General features: G+C 47.7%; 1 pseudogene; it reads right to left on the bottom strand.

Moving 5' to 3' along the window:
- Positions 1-1,306: 1,306 nt before the first annotated feature.
- On the bottom strand, positions 1,307-3,986 carry LOC119281309 (annotated as a pseudogene).
- Positions 3,987-5,345: the final 1,359 nt, after the last annotated feature.

The raw sequence follows: 5,345 nt of genomic DNA, 5'->3' as shown, positions 1-5,345 counted from the left end.
CCTACTCATGGTTTTGAACCCATGTCGCGGCACCAAAATACACAAGAATGGGAGCACGACCACAAGCAATCAGACTAGTTCACGCATGGTCAAACCTTGCTCCCCACATCCCAAGAACGTCATCTGATTTAGGGTGAGCACCGCTGACATGAAAAATCATCTTCCTTGTTGCCGGTGATTGAACAATGCCGGTGGTGGCCCCACCCCGAAGGATGCCCGTACCTGCAGGGAGCTTCTACTTTGACTCCTCATTACACCTACATCGAGCAGGCGCGTGACCTTCACTAACTAGCAATTGTTGCTCTTATTGCACGTAAAACCCTAAATCCCTATTTGTTTAATGCTAATTAGATGTTCTAATGTTAGGGTTATGATCTAATGATTTTATTTCTAAATTTCAAGTCTAACAAGCCATAGCAACAAGAAGTTTAGCATACAACCATGTCAATGTTTGATCTACATTGTCTTTGTCTCGTTCCTAGCGGTGGACTTCAAACACGGTTGTTCAAGAGCCATGTGGCTATTAGGGTTTCTTTGATGCTTGTTGTGGAATTTTTTTTCCAAGTCGGTTGCTTACATCTTTGTAATTATTTTTGTAGCTGAAGTAAATTTGAAATATCTTCCAGTGTTTTCTCTGGAAAAAAGGCATACACATTGCAAACCGAAAATTGTTACCACGACTCAGTGATGAAGAAAAATTAAAATAATTGCACTGACTGTACAATTTTTTTTTCGGGTAAAAATAAATTTGTGCAGTTAGTGGCCAAACTAGGAGTGTCTGTTTTGGTTTTTGCCATATGTTACCTTGGCGGGAGGTCCTTTTTGCCATTTGGGGGAGACGTGATCTCCAATCCACGAATACGAATACGCGCCCGAAATTCAGCTTTAGCTGCTCTTTAGCTTGGCTTCCACCAAAGGATAGTGTGTCAGTGCTACTGCTACTGGCTCAAGCAACATGATGAGCACGACTACCTTTTCTTTTGCTGGGTGAGCACGAGTACTTATATTAGAGAAATAGCAACTTTGAGCAAAAGATCGGGGTGGGTTTGTTTGGCTTGCAGCACTATACTAGCTTTCTCTGTTGTTTTGAAGGGAGGGACCGAAGAATCATCACAATCTTTATTTTCTTTTGGCGCAGGAGTAACCGATGAATCATCACAGACAGAACAAACCACTCAATCAATCAGAGAAAACGTTGCGAGTATTTTACACATTAAATCTGATTTGTTCTACTCCATCTCGATGATGTAACGCACAGGGACACGGTGCAACCGAAGGAACAAATAATACTAGTGGTGATTAAGTACTTTGTTTCTTACTAGCAAAAGAGCCCGTGCGTTGCAACGGGTCCGATGGATTGCACTGTGTCCCCCCAAGCATGACAACGTACGCACAAAATTAGGTACAATTACTGTTAAGGTCAGCCATAGGCTCAATTTCTGTTCCAACTTCCTGCCAAGCAAATAAATCACCAATGCTTAATTCTTTTTCTTTTCTTATTATGATGTCATACATCAGGCTGTGTACAGTAGAGTTAAAATAGCAGTTATATACTGCACGAGAACAGTATAAAATTCAAATGATGAGAGAAAAACATCAGGGTGGTAATGAAATTGCTACATGTTTGTACCTTCAACAGTTGTATTCCTTCCTCGTAACTGAGCCTCAAGATACCCTCTAGGTACTGCAGGAATAAACACAATGTGAGTCGCCATTTCAGCTACAAAACCCAGATATTGTAACATTACTGGAACCACCAAGCAATAAGAAGCAACAAATATTTTACCTTCACTGGTTCAAATGGATACTGCCTATTAAATGCCTCGAGTTCCGTCTTCCAATTTTCATTCAAGTGTCTGAACAATTCTACAAATAATCCATCCACAATATCGCAAATCTGTTTGAAGAAACAAGTTCAGCCATTGTCGTGTTTGTAAATGAAGATTTCCGCAAAAAAAAAAGTGTTTGTAAATGAAGAGCACTCTACCAAACCTGCTCACCTCAAAGTAGTGCCTCATAATCTCCATTTCAGCGTCCAAACCAACAAACTCACACAAATGCCTATGTGTGTTGGAATCTTCAGCTCTAAACACATCCCCAACCTCTAAGACACGACGGAACCCACCACAGATAGCCAGCTGCTTGTGTAGCTGAGGGGATTGTGCTAAACAAGCACACTTGCCATTCTTATATTCAAGTTTGAATACTGCTGCTCCACCTTCACTTGACCCTGAAATCAGCTTTGGAGTGTGGATCCCAATATCTTTTGAGGACAAATATTCTCTGAATTTCTGTAGTATCCAACAATGGTAAATATTTACTAACCAGCACAAAAAAAAGCATCAAATGCTGCAGAAATGCATAAAAAATAAATCCGTGCAGCCTTCATAAAACAGCTTTTGTAAAAGCATATGCATTGGCTTGACAAATACATATTCAACACCGAATGATAAAGTTAAAACTCAATCCAATCATTAGTGTAATCAGATTGCAGGCATAACATTAAGATCACTGGATCGATCAGTGTCTAGAAACAACTTAAAAGACCAGCACGGTGCTGAATAAAGACTTTTTTTGCGGGTGCGAAATAATTACAGGCTGAGGCTAAAGTTTTTTCTCTAGAACACGCACAAGGATGTGTACCATATTATTCATATATTATAGAAGAAGAGGCAAGAGCCTATCCACATCATTACGACCAAATGCAATGACAGTCCAGCACTAAGTGCTGCTATGGTGCCTGCTCATGCACACTCCACCTAAACGACCACCCAAAAGTATCACTGAAATCCCCACGCAGCAGCCCAGCCAATGCCACGCTTTGGCCCAACGACTCAAAGGGGTCACCAGATCAGATACGTTTAATTCAGTGTCCAAGTAGAATATTTTATCTAAGCTATACAACATATTAGTACATAACATGGTATGTTTAGTTCTGCAAACTCAATTCATGAATATATCACTGATAGCAGCAGTCCTAAAAGCAAGAACAAATACCAACGTTTTCAACTTGATGTTGTATACGGAAAACGGCTTGACCTGCCGGTGTTCCCGGCTCAAGAACTCGATAGTCTAAGCGTGTCCTGACCAACGCAGGGAAGTGGCACTCCCTTCTGCAAAACAACAAGATCCCATCAGCTGAACCCAGATATCATCATCATCGGAGAATTGGAGCAACAACAAAACTGTGTCCTCCTCCTTCATGCATTCAAAGAGGAGGCAAGCAAATGCAGATTGTACAGGCGGTTGACATACTGCTTCAGCTTTTGCAAACTCCTCCGCACTCCAGCCGGCATCCTGCGCGCTGATCGGTAGCCTCGGGTCAGCCCTGGTGATGCAGTAGAGCTTCCTCACCTGAATCTCCAGTTCTCCACCTGCCAGCCATCAAACGGGGATCAGAAAATAACAGACAGACAAAGATCAGCTACGGCAGAAAGAAACCTCTCGCACTGTGGTGTATCTAAGGGGCTTGCCGAGGAGGGCGACGGCGCCCTCCACGACGACGATCGACTCCTTGGGGAGGGACAAGGCGAAGGGCTCCATCTGGGCGCTGCCGGCGAGCACGTTTTGCACGGCCACGGTGCTCCTCATCCCCTGCCGCCGCTCCAGGAAGGCCACATTCTTGGTCTTGGACCCACGGTAGACTGCCTGGGCGTCGCGCGGACCAGCATGGAGCAGCCGGCGGCGGCCTTGTCGAGGCGGCCGATCTCCGCCCACGGTTCATCGGGGACTGCCGTAGGGAGGATCTCCCCGGGGAGGACGTCGCCGTAGTTGGCCGCCGAGGGGTCGTCCTCGGCGTCGGGCTGCTGCTTCTTCTTCTCATGCTCCGGCGAGGGGTCCTTGGCGGCGGGCTTCTGCTGCGCCTGCGCGTACTTGGCCGCCTTCTCGGCCTTCCTGGCGTCCCTCTTCCGTTGCTTATTGCTGACGGTGTCTGCGGGGACGCCCGCTTCGGGGGCGGGCGGCGCTTTCTCGGGCTCGGAAGACATCATGTCGTCACTGGCGGGGAGGAAGCGAGCGGAGGAGCAACGTTGCGTGGGCGACGGCGGCGGGCTGAGGCTTAGGCGTGCTAAACAGTGTTTTTTTTAGAAAAAAAGACGAAACGTTTTTTCAGATAAAACAGGGACGGCGGGTTTAATTCATAAAGGCCACAGGGATCTTTCTATAAAAAAGCCGCGACGGTGAACCCGGAGACCCAATCCATGCTTTATTATTAGGGAGAGATAAGAAAGAAAACTGAGAGAAGCCGTAACAAAAAGGGTAGGGAAGAAAAGCGCAAAACGGTGGTTGGAGGCTGACTTTGTTGTAGCCTTGCGACGGTGGGGACAGAGGAGAGAGAAGCAGGAAAGGGACGGGGAGAGGAGATCTGGGAGGGACCGCGACCAGCGGCCGGTTTGCACGTCCGCTAGTGGCGCGTGGTGTGCGGGGGCGAATCCATCCTGGGCCTTTTTCACTATTGTGAGAGCATCTCTAGCAAACCCCCCGCATTCCGTCAGCCCGCAAAACATGTTTGCAGTTCGTGCAAAATCGCTTTTGCGGGCTCGTTCGGGCTGCCACAGATGCAGACTCCTAAATGGACCCGCAAAAAAGTATATTCGCGGAATATACCTTTTTACGAGTCGATCTCTACGGGTTTTGTTCGGACACCGCCGCGACGACCCGCAAACAGAAAACGACAATTCTAGTATTTGACATAAGTTTTCATAAATAAGTTCAAATTCAAACGACATAACACAATTTTACGCGTAAATAAAAGCCAAGTTCAGTACGACAAACGCAAAAGAGGGCCCTGCAAAAGTTTGCGCCCATGTCCGGCACCATCTTGGTCGATCTTCACTCTGGCGCTTGTTCCAACTCCCACACCGAAATCATCCACATTGCCACCATATGGAGCAGAGAAAACATCACCGGAACTGTAACATGGACCGGCCGACGCGACCATTCTCCTCTTCAAGATTTCTCTCCTTGCCATATCATGCCATGTTTTGGTGAGGTCGTCCATGTCATTGCGGTTCATCGAAGACGCGTACCTTCCGGCCATTTCGTCGAACACCTCGCTTGCGGGGGGAGCGACACCGTTGAATGGCATCGCCGGAGCACCTCTTTCCGAGATGGAGTGAGAGGATGAAGAAGGTGGCTTCTTTGTAGCCGGAATCTTCCTCCGCTTTATGCCCGCGACCTTGCCGACCTTCTCCGCCGCTGGCCGGGATCGCCCTGCGGCGTTGGCGCCCGGAGCACGGGCCATCGCGGCGGGGGCAGCCGAATTCCCGCCCTGCACTACCACGTCGCCCTGCAGCTTGCGGGCAGGCGCGGCGTTTGCTTGCGCGACGGCGGCGGGGCCAACATGG

Source organism: Triticum dicoccoides, chromosome 3B (genome assembly GCF_002162155.2).
Source record: "Triticum dicoccoides isolate Atlit2015 ecotype Zavitan chromosome 3B, WEW_v2.0, whole genome shotgun sequence".
Taxonomy (NCBI): Eukaryota; Viridiplantae; Streptophyta; class Magnoliopsida; order Poales; family Poaceae; genus Triticum; species Triticum dicoccoides.
This window is presented reverse-complemented; position numbering and strand designations above follow the sequence as displayed.